General features: G+C 42.9%; 1 protein-coding gene and 1 pseudogene across 1 annotated transcript in view; both read left to right on the forward strand.

The window, feature by feature from the left end:
• The window catches only part of ETFA (electron transfer flavoprotein subunit alpha), a 112,914-nt gene that overhangs the window by 46,651 nt on the left and 48,169 nt on the right, over nt 1-18,094 (forward strand). The gene's annotated exons all lie outside the window — the stretch shown is intronic.
• LOC108519186 (tyrosine-protein kinase receptor TYRO3-like) lies at nt 11,474-17,741 on the forward strand (annotated as a pseudogene).

The following is an 18,094-nucleotide window of genomic DNA, read 5'->3' on the forward strand; positions in this document are numbered from 1 at the left end:
CCACCTCCCAGTTTCACACCATTCTCCTGCCTCAGCCTCCTGAGTTGCTGGGACTACAGGCACCCACCCCCACGCCTGGCTAATTTTTTTGTATTTTTAGTAGAGATGGGATTTCACTGTGTTAGCCAGGATGGTCTTGATCTCCTGACCTCGTGATCTGCCCGCCTCAGCCTCCCAAAGTGCTGGGATTATAGGCGTGAGCCACCGTGCCCAGCCAAATTTGAACTTTTTGAGGCTTAATAGCACTTTGTTCTGCCTTCATTCCTAGATATTGAAAGGCAGTAGAAGTTTGGATTTTATCAGGGGCTATAATTAACCCTGCTACATTTACGGCCTTTTCTGTTTGTAGCACAACATCAATTCTTCCCTAGTTTCAGCTGCACACAAAATATCATCCATGTAATGGATACTATACCATTTTTTAAACTGTTCTCTAACTCGCTTAATAGCTTTGCCAACTTAAGTTTGACAAACAGTCGGGCTATTTAACATGCCTTGTGGCAGTACTTCCCAATGGTATCAGTCTGCTGGTTCATTATTATTTATGGCGGGAACAGTAAAAGCAAATTTTTCATAATCTTGGGCAGCTAAAGGAATGGTAAAAAAGCAATCCTTTAGATCTATTGCTATAGAAGCCAGTATTTTAGAATCATTGTTGGGGAGGGCAGCCCTGGTTGTAGCATGCCCATGGGTTGAATTACAGCATTTAACAGCCCTCAAATCTGTTAGCGTTCTCCATTTACCAGATGTTTTCTTAATGACAAATACAAGAGAATTACGAGGGGAGAAAGTAGTCACTGTATATCCCTTTTGCAATTGTTCCTGCACCAGTTCTTTTAAAGCCTCCAGTTTTTCCTGTTTCAGCCACCATTGCTCCACCCAAACTGGTTTGGCAGTTAGCCAAACAAGAGGAATGGGAGCCAGAGGCTCAACAATGGCTGCTCCTAAAAATGATACCCCAATCCAGTCTGACCTGTTTATCCTTCTGAAGGTTCTGATTGGCTGTTTTAATTTTTTCCTAGTCCTTCTCCCCAGCAATATCCCACATTTTTCATCATTTGTCCACTATTATTACTATATTGATCCATAGGAATAGATATTTCAGCACTGCATTGTTGCAATAAGTCTCTACCCCATAAATTGACAGGAATAGGTGTAATAATAGGTTGGATGGTCCCTGGCCATCCCGCCCTTGACATGGTGAAATCAAGGAACTTTGAAAAACTTCTGAGGCAGTCCCTACACCAGCGATACCCATGGAAGTCTTTTGTTTAGGCCAGTGTTGGGGCCATTGATTTAAAGCAATAATAGAGACATCAGCTCCAGTATCTACTAGTCCTTCAAAATCCTTTTCTGAATAATTACTATATGAATAGGTCCTTTGTCAGACATTTGATTAACCCAATATAAAGCTTTTCCTGCTGGATTAGTACTACCAAAGCCTCCTATTCTTTTCACTGTGCTGCTGCTTAGTTTTATGTAGGGAACAGCAACAACTGAGCAATTCATTCTCCTGGGGAGGCAGACCATGGAGCTGAGGAACTAATAACTAGTTGTATCTCTCTCATATAATCAGAGTCAGTTATTCCCATATGCACAGTGATACCTTTTAAATTTAGTCTAGACCTTCCAAGTAATAGACTGTTCCTGAGGGTAAGGGTCTCCTAACTCCCATGGGGACCTTCTTTGGTGGCTCCCCAGGAAGTAAAGAGACAGGAATTGTGCTGCAGAGGTCTACAGGGGACCTGCTGTGGCGGGGGACAATTGTTGTATGGTTTGTAAGGGCGCTGGCTGTGCCGGATATGCCTTGGTTTGTTTGGGCCCCTCTTCTTGTTTCGCAAAAGAGGTTGTCCATCTTTGCTAAATTTAGAATGACACTGATTTGCCCAGTGGTTGCCTTTCTTACACTGGGGACATACACTGGGACTTTTCTGTTGATTGATGGTAGTGGTTTTTCCTTTTGATTTCCTTTTCTACGTTCCTGTTTTGTGTGTCCAAATTGCCCACAATTAAACCAAGAGCCTGAGAAATAGGGCATATTCTTTCCTACTTTCAATTCAGCCATAGCCTGAGCTAAAAGAGTAGCCTTATGTAAGTTACCTCCAATGCCATCACAAGCCTTAATATATTCAGCTAAATGAGTCTTCCCTCTCAGGTGTCTAATAACTGTTTGACACTCTGCATTAGCATTATCATATGCAAGAAGCTGTATTATAACATCCTGAGCTGTTTTATCAATTATGGCTTTATACACAGCCTCTTGGAGCCAAGCAATAAAATCAATATATGGTTCTTTAAGTCCTTGTCAGACAGAACTGAAAGAAGGATATTTTTCTCCTGTAACATTTATCCTTTCCCATGCCCGTAATTACGCACACAGAGCACAGCTGAACAATGGCAACATCCTCCATTACTGCTTGATTCTCTAATCTACACCAATTAGGGCCAACTCCCATTAACTGTTCAACGGAAACAGGCACAGGTGGCTGCACTTGTGTGTTTTCCCTTGCTTGAGTTTGAGCTTAGTTAGCCCACCAGGTTTTAAACTGCAAGTACTGGGACTGAGTGAGAACAGATTTTGTTAAAGTATCCCAATCATATGGTATTAACCTATTATCAAGAGCCACATTTTTCAACAAAGTTTGCACAAAAGGAGAGTTCAGTTCATATTGACTAATGGCTTACTTAAATTCCTTTAAAACTTACAGGAAAAGTGGCCCAATTAGCTATATTCTGTCCTCCTTGCTGGGTTATAGTAACTGGAAATTGCCATGCTTCAGGGTCTCCCTCAGCTCTAGCTTTTTAAATAGAATTTCGTATAGCACCACCAATTGCTCCAGGTTTTAATGTTGCAACTATAGGAGCAGTAAGTTTTCAGCTAATTCATTTTCTCGCCCAGTAAGGGGGGAGAGAGGAAGTGGCCATTCACTTAATTCAGCAGGTGGCGCTGACGTGGTAGTAAAACATACTTTTTTAAGTTTTCTTTTCTTTAATCTCCTCCGGTTAGCTGTTCCTCACACTCAGAATCTGAAGTTTTTTACGCTCGTTGTCCTCTTCCCCATCTGAATCCACCTCATCATCTGTTTGAAATGGCTCAAGAACTGCCTTTATTAGCACCCACTTTGACCAAATGGAAACTGGAGTTTTTGCTCCATCTTTATATGCCTTTTTAAAATCTCTTCCAGTTCTCTCCCATGCATCCAATTCCATAGTCCCTTGTTCTGGAAACCATGGGCAAAACTGCTTTACTGTACTAAAGAGTGATACATTCTGAGTACTAACTTTCACTCTTCTTCATAATAAATGCCTTAAGAAATTCAAATAAGCAGAATGTTTGCTTTTACTTTGTCCCATTGTTACCCTGGTTCTTCCGAGCGCTCAGCTTCCCCACCAAGCTTCTTTCAGTCGTCCTCAGGTGTCCTCTGACGACGCATCCTCCGCTTTGACGTACTCTAGTGTTCCTTCACTGGGGTCTTCATTGCCCCATGTTGGTGCCACAAATGTTAGAGTGATCAGACCCAACACCAGGCCGTGGGGGCTGAAGTCCGGCGGAGTCAAATGAATGAGAAAAGACAAGAGAGAAGGTGGGACCAGGGGGCCAACGCTAGTGTGGAGGCTGTGAAGGCCCCAAGCTCTGGGAGCCCACACTATTTATTAGTGATCAAAGAAAGAAACAGGTGGTAAGGATGTGGGGGTTGAAAGGAAGTGATTTATCAAGCAAATGAGCTACAGCTGTGATGATGTAGCTTTTTTTCTTTGAAACATATAGCTACTTGAGATAATGGGAGTGCTAGAAGCCAGGAGCCAGCAAGTCTAGACACGTTCCAAAGGCCAGGAGGGGTTTTAGACTCTGGACCCTGGACATGTTCCAAGACTCTTTTATATTATGTCAGACATGCAAGCCCTACCTCAGCTTCTCTCCCAACACTCAGCTTTTCTCCCAACACTTTTCTTTATTCTGTTAATATGGTGAATTATATTGTTTGATTTTCATATGTTAAACTACCTTGAATTACTGTGATAAACTGTAGTTGATCATGTTATCCTTTTAATATATAGCTGATTTTGATTTGCTGATACTGTGTTAAGAATTTTTGAATCTGTCTTTATCAGGATGTGCTGTAATTGTCTTTAAAAAAAAAATAACTGGAGTTTTGGTTATCAGCATTATGCTAGCGTCATAAAATGGTTGGAAGATGTTTCTTCCTGCTTTATTTTATGAATGAGTTTGTGTAAGGTTGGTGTTTTGTTTTTTTCTTAAATGTTTGTTATAATTCATTAGTGCAGCCATATGGGCCTGGCATTTTCTTTCTTGGACTATTTGACAAAGAATGCAGTTCCTTTAATAGATTTGCGGCTATTCAGATTTTCCATTTTATTTTGTGTCAGTTTTGCTAATTGATCCATTTCTTCTAAATTGTCAAATGTGTTAGATGAAGTTGTTTATATTGCTTTTTTCTTTTATTGTGTATAAGATCTGAAGTGATACTTCCTCTTTCATTTCTTACTAGTTTGTGTTTTTTCCTTTTTTGTTCTCCCCTCTTCATTATTCTAGCTAGGAGTTTATAAAAAATTTTAAAAATGTTTTCAGTGATCCAACTTTCAAAAATAATAGCTTTGGCTGGGCACAGTGGCTCATGCCTATAGTCCCAGCACTTTGGGAGGTGGAGTTTTATTGAAATATAATTTCCATACCATACAATGCATAGTGTTTGAAGTGTTTAACTCAATGGCTTTTAGGGTGTTCACAGAGTTGTACAATCTTTACCTCAATCAGTTTTGGAATATTTTTTTCATCACCCGTGAAAGGAACCCCATACTTATTTTCTTCCCGACTCCCTTAGTCCTAGGCAATTAATTGCTAATCTTTGTCTCTATAGATTTGCCTATTCTAGACATTTTATATAAATGGAATCATATAATATTTGGTCTTTTGTGACTAATTTCTTTCATTAGCATGATGTTTTCAAGGTTCATTTATGTCAAAGCACTTCTTTTCATTGTTGAATAGTATTCCATTGTATACCACATTTTATTTATCCATTCATCATTTGATGGACATTTGGGTGTTTTTACTTCTTAACTATTATGAATAATGCTGCTATGAACTCTTGCATACAAGTTTTTGTGTGGACTTACGTTTTCATTTCTCTTATGTATATACCTAGGAGTGAAATTGCTGGGTCACATGGTAACTCTGTGTTCAACCTTTAGAGCAACTTGTCCAAACCACAGCCCAGGAAGGCTTTGAATGTAGCCCAACACAAATTCATAAACTTTCTTAAAACATTATGAGTTTTTTTCTGTTTTTTGTTTTTTTTTGCTCATCAGTTAGTGTTAGTGTATTTTATGTATTCCAAGACTACTTCTTCCATGTGGCCCAGGAAAGCCAAAAGATTGGACACCCTGGTTTAGAGGAACTGCCAAACTGTTTTCCAGAGCAACTGCACCAACAATGAACGAACTTTTAGCTTTATTTTTTCTGTTGTCTCTTTTTCATTTTATTGATTTTTGCTCTTTATTTTCTTTCTTCTAATTACTTTGGGCTTACCTGGCTTTTAAGGTAGAACTTTACTAATTTTGTATTTGTCATATTTTAACATATAAATATTAAAGCTATAAATTTTCCTCACAGTACTTTAGCTGCAGCCCACAGCTTTTGATACAGTTTCATCTTTATTTTCAAAATATTTTCTAATTTAGAAATGTTTTATTTATAGATATTTGTGTGTTTTTTCCCAGATGTCTTTCTGTTATTGGTTTCTAATTTAATTTCATTGTGGTCAGAGAACATATTTTATAATAGTTCACTCTTAAAATTTATTGAGACTTATTTTATGATCCAGCATATGCCCTATCTTGGTGAACATACCTTTTGCATTTGAAAAGAACATGTATTCTGTAGTTGTTGGATGTAATGTTCTGTAAGTGTTAGGTAACAGGACGAGTCTGGATTGCAGCTTGTTGTACTTAAAGTTTTATTGGAATACAGCCATACTCATTAATACACTACCTTTTTTTTTCTTTTTTTTTCTTTTTTTGAGATGGAGTCTCGCTGTGTCACCCATGCTGGAGAGCAGTGCTGCGATCTCGGCTCACTGCAACCTCTCCCTCCTGGGCTCAAGCAATTCTCGTGTCTCAGCCTCTTGAGTAGCTGGGACTACGGGTGCACACTACCATGCCTGGCTAATTTTTTGTATTTTAGTAGAGACAGGGTTTCACCATGTTGACCAGGCTGGTCTCAAACTCCTGAACTCAGGCAATCTGGCCACCTCGGCCTCCCAAAGTGCTGGGATTACAGGCGTGAGCCACCACGCCCACCCTCATTCATATACTTCTTTGTCTATGTCTGCTTTTGCTTTACAAAAGAAAAATTGAGTAGTTAACAACAGAGACTTTATAGCTGACAAAACCAAAAATATTTATTATCTAACCCTGTAGAGATAAAGTTTGCTAACTCCTACTCTGCATCTTTTATGCCCTTACCAAATTTTTTGATCTAGTTGTTCTGTCACTTACTGGGAGAAGGTATTAAAAACTATGATTGCGGTTTTATCGGTTTCTCACTTTAGTTTTGTCAGTTTTGGCTTGATATATTTTGAAACTCTCATATTGGGACATTCATTCATGATTGATCTGTTCTTCCTGATAAATTGACTATTTCTATTTTATTATTATCTAATTTTCCTCTTTATGTTTGGTAGTACTCTGTCTTTAAGTCTACTTTGATATTAATAAAGACACTTCAGATTTCTTATGCTTACTCGTTGTATAGTGTATCTTTTTCTGTCCTTTTCAGTGTATATCTTTCTTTATATTTAAAATGTGTTTCTTACAGGTATGTATAGTTGAGTCTTGCTTTTTTAATCCATTCTGACCAGCTCTGATTTTTTTGTTTGTTTGTTTGAGAGGGAGTTGCGCTCTTGTTGCCCAGGCTGGAGTGCAGTGGCATGATCTCGGCTCACCGTAACCTCTGCCTCCTGGATTCAAGTGATTCTCCTGCTTCAGCCCCCTGAGTAGCTGGGATTACAGGCATGTACCACCACACCCGGTTAATTTTGAATTTTCAGTAGAGACGGGGTTTCTCCATTTTGGTCAGGCTGGTCTCGAACTCCCGACCTGAGGTGATCCACCCGCCTCGGCCTCCAAAAGTGCTGGAATTATAGGCATGAGCCACCACGCACAGCCTCAGCTCTGAGTTTTCTGCTGGAGCTTTAAGGTCATTTATGTTTTTCTCTGACTGCTTTTAAGAATTTCTCTTTATCACTTGTTAAGCAATTGACTTATGATACATCTTGTAGTTTCCTTCTTATTTCCTGTTCTGTAGGGTTTTAATTTTATCAAATTTGTAAATTTTTTGATTATTATTTAATTAAAAAAATCCAAATAGCTTTTCTGCTCCAATTGCACATATATTAGGTCTCCTAAAGTTGTTCCACAGCTTACCAATGGTCTATTTTTTCTTATTTTTTTTCTCTTTGTATTTCACTTTGAATAGTTTCTTTTGCTGTATTTTCAAGTCACGAATTTTTTTTTTCTGCAGTGTCTAATTCCTTCCAGTATATTTTTATCACAGCCATTATAGCTTTTATCTCCAGAAGTTTGATTTGGACCATTTTTTATCTTCCATTTTGCTACCTAACATTTATAATCTTTTCTCTACCTTCTTGGACATCTGGGACATACTTAAAATAACTGTTAATATCCCTCTTTACAAATTCTTTCATCCTTGTCATTTGGGGATTTATATCAATTAGCTTTTCTTCTCATTATGGATCATCTTTAACTGCATCTTTGCATGCATTGGTAATTTTTTATTAGATGCCAGACATTGCAAATTCTCCCTTGATGAATGCTAGATATTTTTGTATTCCCATATATATTTCTTTAAATTTTTAAAATTTCAGATTTTAAAAATTTGTACAAATTTATGGAGTACCTGTGAAATTTTATTATATGTATATAATGTGTCGTGATAAAGTCAGGGTATTTAGGATGTCCATCACCTGAGTGCAGTATATTTTTGTCAACTAACATCACCCTACTCTGCTGTCAAACACTGGATTTATTCCTTGTGTCTAAACATATATTTGTACCCTTTAACCCATCTCTCTTCATCCTCCCCCATGCTCCCACTCACCCTTCCCTATCTCTGTTATTTGGCCTTCTACTCTACCTCCACGCAACCTAATTTTTTAGTTTCCACATATACGTGAGAAGGTGTGATATTTGTCTCTTTGTGCCTGGCTTATTTCAGTTAAGATAATGACCTCCAGCTCTATCCCTGTTGCTGCAGCTAACGTGATTTTATTCTTTTTTATGGCTTTGTTCTAGGATGCAGTGGAAGTTATTTAGAAACAGTTTGATCCTTTCAGATTGTGCTTTTAAATATGAACTGTATCCTGGAAACTTGCTTAAGTTGGTAGGCTGGGGCGGTCACTGGGCTCATCTTGTTTGTTTCTCCTGGTTTTCGGATCTGTGCTGCCTGATATCCAATGTCAGAAAGCAATTGTTTCTTAAGTTTTGTCCAGTGTTTTAGTTATTTCAGGCAAAGGGTACATTCAATTCCTGTTACTACATCTTGGTGGGAAGTGATCATTCATAATAATTTTTACAGTTGGGTTTAGTTGTCATTTTGCTGTTTGTATCCTGTTAATCCCATCTGTTTTTGTTTGTATACTCACTTTGTTTTGTTCTGTTTCTCTGCTTCTCCTGTTCTGCCCTATTTTGGACCAGTTGAATATTTTAAATTCTTTTATTTGATTTTTAACTATAACTCTTTGCATTATTTTGTTTTTTAGTTATTTCTATTGGGATTACAACACATTTAACTTTTCACGGTCTACAGAGAGTTAATATTGTACTAATTCATGTAAAATGTTGGAACCATATGCAATTGACCCTTGAACAACATGGGGGTTAGGGCCAATGACCCACTATGCAGTTGAAAATCTGTGTATAACTTTTGACTGCCCCTAAATTTAACAACTAATAGCTGTTGACCAGAAGCCTTGCCAATAACATAAACAGTTGATTATAACACACATTTTGTATGTTATGTATATTATATATTATGTTTTTATATTAAAATAAGCTAGAGAAAAGAAAGTGTTACTAAGAAGATTATAAGGAAGAGAAAATATATTTACTGTTCATTAAGTGGATGTGGATCATCATAAAGGTCTTAATCCTCATTGTCTTTATGTTGAGTAAGCTGAGGAGGAAGGGGGTGCTTGGTCTTGCTGTCTCAGGGATGGCAGAGACAGAAGAAAAGCTGCAGATAAGTGGACCTGCCCATTTCAAATCCATGGTCAACTGTGGTTCCTTTTATTTCTCACCTTCATGCTCTACTTGTCATCTGTATTATACCTCACAGTACAACGCCATAATTTTTATGTTAGGCATTCATGTATATTTTAAAGAAATTAAAATGTGAAAAAAGATACACTTTAATAAAAATTTACTCTCTGCTGGGCATGATGGCTCATGCCTGTAATCCCAGTGCTTTAGAAGGCTGAGGCAGGTAGACTGTTTGAGCCCAAGAGTTAGAGACCAGCCTGGGCAACACAGGGAAACCCTGTCTCTACAAAAAAAATACAAAAATTAGCCAGCCATAGTGGTGTGCACCTGTAGTCCCAGCTACTTGGGAGGCTGAGGTGGAGGAATCGCTTGAGCTTGAGAGGCAGAGGTTGCAGTGAGCCAAGATTGAGCCACCGCACTCCAGCCTAGGTGCCAGAGTAAGGCTCTGTCCCCACCCCCTACCCCCCAAGAAATTACCCCCATATATTTACCATTTCTGGTAGCCTTCGTTCCATCTGAAGACTTGAGTTTCCTTCTTAGGTCATTTCATGTCCTTTATGTTTTGTAGTACTGGTATGATGGTAATGAATTCTGTTTTCATCAGTCTGCAAATATATTTATTATACTTTCATATATATATATATATATATTATAATATATATATATATATATAATTTTTTTTTTTTTTTTTTTTTTTTTGAGTTGAGGTCTTGCTCTGTCACCCCAGGTTGGAGGGCACAGTGTGCTATGCTTGGGGCTTACTGCAACCTCCACCTCTCAAGCTCAAGCAGCCCTCCCACCTCAGCCTCCTCAGTAGCTGGGACTTCAGGTGTGTGCCACTACACCTGGCTAATTTTTTGTATTTTTGGTAGAGATGGGATTTTACCGTGTTGTCTAGGCTGGTCTCAAACTCCTGAGCTGAAGTGATCCACTCTCCTTGACCTCCCAAAAGTGCTGGGATTATAGGCGTGAGCCACTGCACCTGGCTACACTTGCATTCTTGAAAGTTTTTTTTTTTTTTTTTTTTTTTACATAGCTTGAGTCTCGTGCCTACTGGGCCATCGTGACGCATCTATTCTTAGGTATAGAATTTCAGGTAGAGTTCCCCCCAGCACTTTGAGTTCCATTGTCTTCTGGTCTTCATTGTTTCTAATAAGAGCTCAACCACTGTTTGTATTGTTGCTCTGTGTGTTTTTTTGTTGTTGCTTTCAAGATTTTATCTTTATCGTAGATCTTGAGAAGTTTGATTATGGTAGGACGGGTGTGGTACCTCACGCCTGTAATCCCAGCACTTTGGGAGGCCGAGGCAGGCAGATCACGAGGTCAGGAGATGGAGACCATACTGGCTAACATGGTGAAACCCCGTCTGTACTAAAAATACCAAAAATTAGCTGGGCATGGTGGCAGGCGCCTGTAGTCCCAGCTACTCAGGAGGCTGAGGCAGGAGAATGGCGTGAACCTGGGAGGTGGAGCTTGCAGTGAGCTGAGATCTGGCCACTGCACTCCAGCCTGGGCGACAGAGTGAGACTCCGTCCCCCTGGCAAAAAGAAAAAAAAAAGTTTAATTATAATATACCTAGGAGTATGTCTTTTTGTATTTATCCTGCTTCAGATAGCAAGCTTCTTAAATCTATAAATCTATGCCTTTTACCACATTTGGGATGTTTTATGTTACTGTTTTTTCTGCTTCATTTTTTTTTTCTCAGTTTTGTTCTGAGACTCTAGTTACACACATTTTAGATATCCTGATGTTCTTTCCCCGATTGCTGGAGTTCTGTTGATTCTATTTCCTATTTTTTCTCTCTATAGCTTGGATCATTTCTTTTGGTCCATTTTCAGGGCCACTGACTCTTGTGTAATTTTAATATGCTTTTAACCCTATCCAGGGACTTTCTTATTCTAGGCTTTATATTTGTTAGTTTGAGATTTGCATTTGTTTGTTTTTAAAATTTTTATTTCTCTAATTTCTTATCTATTTGACCATTACAGGTATTTCACTTTACATCCTTGAGCGTAGGTTATAATACCTACTTTAAAATCCTTGTGTACTGATTTCAAAATCTGTATCATTTCAGGACTGGTCTTCTAGGCTCAAGTGATCCATCTGTCTTGGCCTCTCACAGTGCTAGGGTTACAGGTGTGAACCACTGCACCTGGCCTGAGTGAATATTTTACCACTTTGTAATATTATGCATTGTTCATTTAGAAAATAATGGTTTACTGAGTTATGAAGATCTTCCAAATGTTGACATATTTGTCAATATAAAAAGTCACATTCAGCCCTCCTCCCTGCTCGCTCGCAGGCTGGGCCTGGCATGGTGTGGCGTCACCACAGATGGCGCTGAGGCGGAGCATGGGCCGGCCAAGGCTCCCGCTGCTGCTGCCGTCGCTGGGGCTGCCATTGGCAGCTCTGGCTTCTCTGCTGCTGCAGGTCTGCGGCTGCAGGTCCGAAGCTCAAGAGAGCCCTGGTGAAGCTGACAGTGGCTCAGGGGCAGCCGGTGAAGCTCAACTGCAGCGTGGAGGGGATGGAGGAGCCTGACATCCAGCTGGTGAAGGATGGGCCTGTGATCCAGAACTTGGACCAGTTGTACATCCCTGTCAGCAAGCAGCACTGGATCGGCTTCCTCAGCCTGAAGTCAGTGGAGCGCTCTGACGCGGGCCAGTACTGGTGCCAGGTGGAGAATGGGGGCGAAACCAAGATCTCCCAGCCAGTGTGGCTCATGGTAGAAGGTGTGCCACTTTTCACAGTGGAGCCAAAAGATCTGGCAGTGCCACCCAATGCCCCTTTCCAACTGTCTTGCAAGGCTGTGGGTCTCCCTGAACCTGTTACCATTGTCTGGTGGAGAGAAACTATGAAGATCGGGGGACCTGCTCCCTCTCCATCTGTTTTAAATGTAACAGGGGTGACCCAGAGCACCCGTGTTTTCCTGTGAAGCTCACAACCTAAAATGCCTGGCCTCTTCTCACATAGCCACTGTTCACCTTCAAGCACTGCCTGCAGCCCCCTTCATCATCACTGTGACAAAGCTTTCCAGCAGCAACATTAGTGTGGCCTGGATGCCAGGTGCTGATGTCTGAGCCCTGCTATAGTCCTGTACAGTTCAGGTAACACAGGCCCCAGGAGGCTGGGAAAGCCCTGGCTGTTGTGATCCCTGTGGCCCCCTTTACCTGCCTGCTCCGGGACCTGGTGCCTGCCACCAGCTACAGCCTCAGGGTGCACTGTGCAAATGCCTTGGGGCCCACTCCCTATGCTGACTGGGTGCCCTTTCAGACCAAGGGTCTGGCCGCAGCCAGCGCTCCCCAAAACCCCCATGCCATCCGCACAGATTCAGGCCTCATCTTGGAGTGGGAAGAAGTGATCCCTGAGGGCCTTTTGGAAGGCCCCCTGGGACCCTGTAAACTGTCCTGGGTTCAAGACAGTGGAACCCAGGATGAGCTGACAGTGGAGGGGAGCAGGACCAATTTGACAGGCTGGGATCCCCAAAAGGACCTGATCATATGGTGTGCGTCTCCAATGCAGTTGGCTCTGGACCCTGGAGTTAGCCAGTGGTGGTCTCTTCTCATGACAATGCAGGCCAGCAGGGCCCTCCTCACAGCCGCACATCCTGGGTACCTGTGGTCCTTAGTGTGCTAATGGCCCTGGTGACGGCTGCTGCCCTGGCCCTCATCCTGCTTCGAAAGAGACGGAAAGAGACACGGTTTGGGCAAGGCTTTGACCGTGTCATGGCCTGGGGAGAGCCAGCTGTTTACTTCCGGGCAGCCCAGTCCTTCAATGGAGAAAGGCCCAAGTGCATCGAGGCCGCATTGGACAGCTTGAGCATCAACAGTGAACTAAAGGAAAAACTGAAGGATGTGCTCCGCCCAGAGCAGCAGTTCACCTTGGCCAGATGTTGGGCAAAGGAGAGTGTGGTTCAGTGCGGTAGGCACAGCTGAAGCAGGAGGATGGCTCCTTTGTGAAAGATGCTGAAAGCTGACATCATTGCCTGAAGCGACATTGAAGAGTTCCTCAGGGAAGCAGCCTGCATGAAGGAGTCTGACCATCCACACATGGCCAGACTTGTTGGGGTGAGCCTCTGTAGCAGGGCTAAAGGCTGTCACCCCATCCCCATGGTCATCTTGCCGTTCATGAAGCATGGGGACCTGCATACCTTTCTGCTCACCTCCCAGATTGGGGAGAACCCCTTTACCCTGATCCGGTTCATGGTGGACATTGCCTGCGGCATGGAGTACCTGAGCTGTCGGAACTTCATCCGCCGAGACCTGGCCGCTCGGAATTGCATGCTGGCAGTGGACATGACAGTGTGTGTGGCTGACTTTGGACTCTCCTAGAAGATCTACAGCGGGGACTACTATCGTCAGGGCTGTGCCTCCAAATTGCCTGTCAAGTGGCTGGCCCTGGAGAGCCTGGCTGACAACCTGTATACTGTGCACAGTGATGTGTGGGCCTTCAGGGTGATCATGTGGGAGATCATGACACGTGGGCAGACGCCATACACTGGCATCAAAAACGCTGAGATTTACAACTACCTCGTTGCCGGGAACCGCCTGAAACAGCTTCCAGAGTGTATGGAGGACTTCTTACATTCCCACTCCATCCAAGCCAGGGGCTGCTTAGGCCTTCAGATGACCTTTTGTATGATCTCATGTACCAGTGCTGGAGTGCTGACCCCAAGCAGCGCCCAAGCTTTATTTGTCTGCAAATGAAACTGGAGAGCATTCTGGGCCAGCTGTCTGTGCTATCCGCCAGCCAGGACCCCTTATACATCAACATCGAGAGAGCCGAGGAGTCCACTGCAGGAGGCAGCCTGGAGTTGCCTGGCGGGGATCAGCCTTACAGTGGAGCTGGGGATGACAGTGGCATGGGAGCAGTGGGTGGCACTCCCACTGACTATTGATGCATCCTAACCCCTGGAGGGCTGGCTGAACAGCCAGGGCAGGCAGACCACCAGCCAGAGTCCCCTCAATGAGACACAGAGGCTTTTGCTGCTGCAGCAAGGGCAGCAGCCACACAGTAGCTGTTAGCTCACAGGCAGAGGGCATCGGGACCATTTGGCCAGCTCTGATGGCCACTATGCTGGCTGCCTAAGCCCTGTCTGACCCCAGCCCAGACATCAAGGTGTGGAAGCTCCTGTGGTAGTCCTCCCAATCTGTGCTGGGAAGCCTGGACTGACCAAATCACCCAATCCCAGTTCTTCCTGCAACCACTCTGTGGCCAGCCTGGCATCAGTTTAGGATTTGGCTTGATGGAAGTGGGCCAGTCCTGGTTGTCTGAACCCAGGCAGCTGGCAGGAGCAGGGTGGTTATGTTTCCATGGTTACCATGGGTGTGGATGGCAGTGGGCAGTCCAGGTCCAGCCCTGTGGGCCCTACCGTCCTGCTGAGCTGCCCCTGCTGCTTAAGTACATGCATTGAGCTGCCTCCAGCCTGGGGGCCCAGCTGTTACTGCCTTTGGGTTTAAATACCCAGGTTTGCCCCTCCAAGTCACAAAATGATGTCCTTGTAATATTCACTTTTAGGTGAGGGTTGTAAGGGGTGGGTATCTCAGGTCTGAATCTTCATCACCTTTCTGATTCCACACCCTGCCTAGGACAGGAGAAGTTGAGGGGAGCATGCTTCTCTGCAACTGACCGGGTCACACAAAGGCATGCTGGAGCACCCAGACTATCAGGTGCTGCTCTTCCAAAGGCAGCATGTTGAGCCAGCAAGAGGAAGGAGTGAGTGAGGCTGTAGAGGAGTTCAGGAGCCCCTCTCCATGCCCACAATCTGAGCACACTACCAAATCTCAGAATATCCTCAGACTAGCGAAGGCAGCTGTGTCGGAGCCCAACTCTTCTAAACGGTGACCTTTAGTGCCAACTTCCCCTCTAACTGCACAGGCTTTTTTATCCCAAGTCTCCAGAGAAATCAGGCCTGATGAGGAGGAGTTCCTGGAATCTGGACCCCAGCCTTGGTGGGGGAACCTCTGGAATGCATGGGGCGGGTCCTAGCTGTTAGGGACATTTCCAAGCTGTTAGTTGCTGTTTAAAACAAATAAAATTGAAGACTTTAAAAAAAAAAAAGTCACATTCATTAATATAGGCAGGCATCACTTAACAATAGGGATATATTCTGAGAAATGTGTCATTAGATGATTTTGTTATTGTGTGAGCATCACAGAGTGTACTTACACAAACCTAGATGTCATAGTCTACTGAACACCTAGGCTATATGGGGTAGCCTATTGCTGCTAGGCTACAAACCTGTATAGTATGTTACTGTACTGAATACTGTAGGCAATTGTAAAATGGTATTTGTGTATCTAAACATAGAAAAGTTAATACGTTGTGCTATGATGTTACAACGTCTATGACATCACTAAGGCGATAGGAATGTTTCAGATTCTTTATAATTTTATGGGACCACCCTTATATATGCAGTCTACTGTTGACCAAAAAAACGTTGTTATGTGGTGCATCACTCATCTTGTTAGAAGAATCTTCAAAGCTCGTAGTCATCGGTACAAGTGTTTTAGAATTCTGGTTTTCACTTAAAAGTTCAAATTTTGTCCTTGATAAGAAATACTTTCAGTTGTTGTCTCAGAATTGATGAGGTCACTTTATTCACAGTAAGATACCTGCAAAAAATGCAAATGTCTGTCAGATTTTCTTTGAAGTAAAAATTGTGTTTCATGAAAAAAGTACCTGGTTCAGCTTACAGCTCAAACTATTAAACAGGTGCTTTCCCTCGAGACAACCCATTGTGCTTTGGTATGAAGTGGAAGTGTTTTCTACATTCTTCACAGTTTGTCACACCGAATATTAAAGATACATGTACTCCAAGGTCAAGATTTAATAACGTTAATAATTCTTTTTTTTTTTCTTGAGATGGAGTCTCACTCTTATTGCCCAGGCTAGAGTGCAGTGGCACCATCTTGGCTCACTGCAGCCTCCACCTCCTGGGTTCAAGTGATTCTGGTGCCTCAGCCTCCTGAGTAGCTGGGATTACAGGTGTGAACCACTATGCCCGGCTAATTTTTGTATTTTTAGTGGAGACAAGGTTTCACCATGTTGGCCAGGCTGATCTCAAACTCCTGACCTTATGTGATCCACCTGTCTTGGCCTTCCAGAGTGCTGGCATTACAGGTGTGAGCCACCGTGCTTGGCCAAGGTTAATAATTCTTACTGCTTTGTCAAGGACCTTAGGTGAAAGTGGCTTTAAAAAAACAAAACAAAAAACTGTATGTGGCCATGAAGAACGCAGTGAGTTTAGTGCCACTGCCTTGAAACTACCACTAAGGCAGTGTTACCCACTGTCATATTCAGATCATCAGTGCAAATGTCAATTCGGTTTTTCCAAAATAAACCATGGGATTCCAAAAAGCTATTTAACACTTTGAGTATTTCATCACCACTTGTGTTCATTGCCAAGGATTCATGTAAAAATATTCTTCAATGATTACTTGGTATCAATACTAGACAACAGAAGTAAAGCAGGAAACGCAGTCATGTCTATAGACTTGTCAGGCAAAAGTACAGTTTTGCAGATGAGATGCTGTCTTCATGTTTACAGCTAAATATTTTATTCAGCAAGTTACTGTACCACTGGAATGTGACAGTGCCATAGTTTGTTTTCCTGAGTTTTCAAAGCAGGAATTCAGCAATGTCACCTCTATTAGTCTCTTAGCAACTAGACTTCTCTAACCAATGAAATATGATAACTTAAGATGCTTCAGTGACCTTTTTCTTTTCTTGCTTGAAAAGCTAAAATAATAGCTTTTGGCTCTTAAACTCATGACATTTATGTTAAAATAAAATCCAATTTAGTTTTCTCTGAACTCTGAATGTTTGTTTTCAAAATAGTCATCACTTCCTTTGCATAAGATANCTGGCGGGGATCAGCCTTACAGTGGAGCTGGGGATGACAGTGGCATGGGAGCAGTGGGTGGCACTCCCACTGACTATTGATGCATCCTAACCCCTGGAGGGCTGGCTGAACAGCCAGGGCAGGCAGACCACCAGCCAGAGTCCCCTCAATGAGACACAGAGGCTTTTGCTGCTGCAGCAAGGGCAGCAGCCACACAGTAGCTGTTAGCTCACAGGCAGAGGGCATCGGGACCATTTGGCCAGCTCTGATGGCCACTATGCTGGCTGCCTAAGCCCTGTCTGACCCCAGCCCAGACATCAAGGTGTGGAAGCTCCTGTGGTAGTCCTCCCAATCTGTGCTGGGAAGCCTGGACTGACCAAATCACCCAATCCCAGTTCTTCCTGCAACCACTCTGTGGCCAGCCTGGCATCAGTTTAGGATTTGGCTTGATGGAAGTGGGCCAGTCCTGGTTGTCTGAACCCAGGCAGCTGGCAGGAGCAGGGTGGTTATGTTTCCATGGTTACCATGGGTGTGGATGGCAGTGGGCAGTCCAGGTCCAGCCCTGTGGGCCCTACCGTCCTGCTGAGCTGCCCCTGCTGCTTAAGTACATGCATTGAGCTGCCTCCAGCCTGGGGCCCAGCTGTTACTGCCTTTGGGTTTAAATACCCAGGTTTGCCCCTCCAAGTCACAAAATGATGTCCTTGTAATATTCACTTTTAGGTGAGGGTTGTAAGGGGTGGGTATCTCAGGTCTGAATCTTCATCACCTTTCTGATTCCACACCCTGCCTAGGACAGGAGAAGTTGAGGGGAGCATGCTTCTCTGCAACTGACCGGGTCACACAAAGGCATGCTGGAGCACCCAGACTATCAGGTGCTGCTCTTCCAAAGGCAGCATGTTGAGCCAGCAAGAGGAAGGAGTGAGTGAGGCTGTAGAGGAGTTCAGGAGCCCCTCT

Source organism: Rhinopithecus bieti, unplaced genomic scaffold, assembly GCF_001698545.2.
Source record: "Rhinopithecus bieti isolate Rb0 unplaced genomic scaffold, ASM169854v2 scaffold_47256, whole genome shotgun sequence".
Classification (NCBI taxonomy): domain Eukaryota; kingdom Metazoa; phylum Chordata; class Mammalia; order Primates; family Cercopithecidae; genus Rhinopithecus; species Rhinopithecus bieti.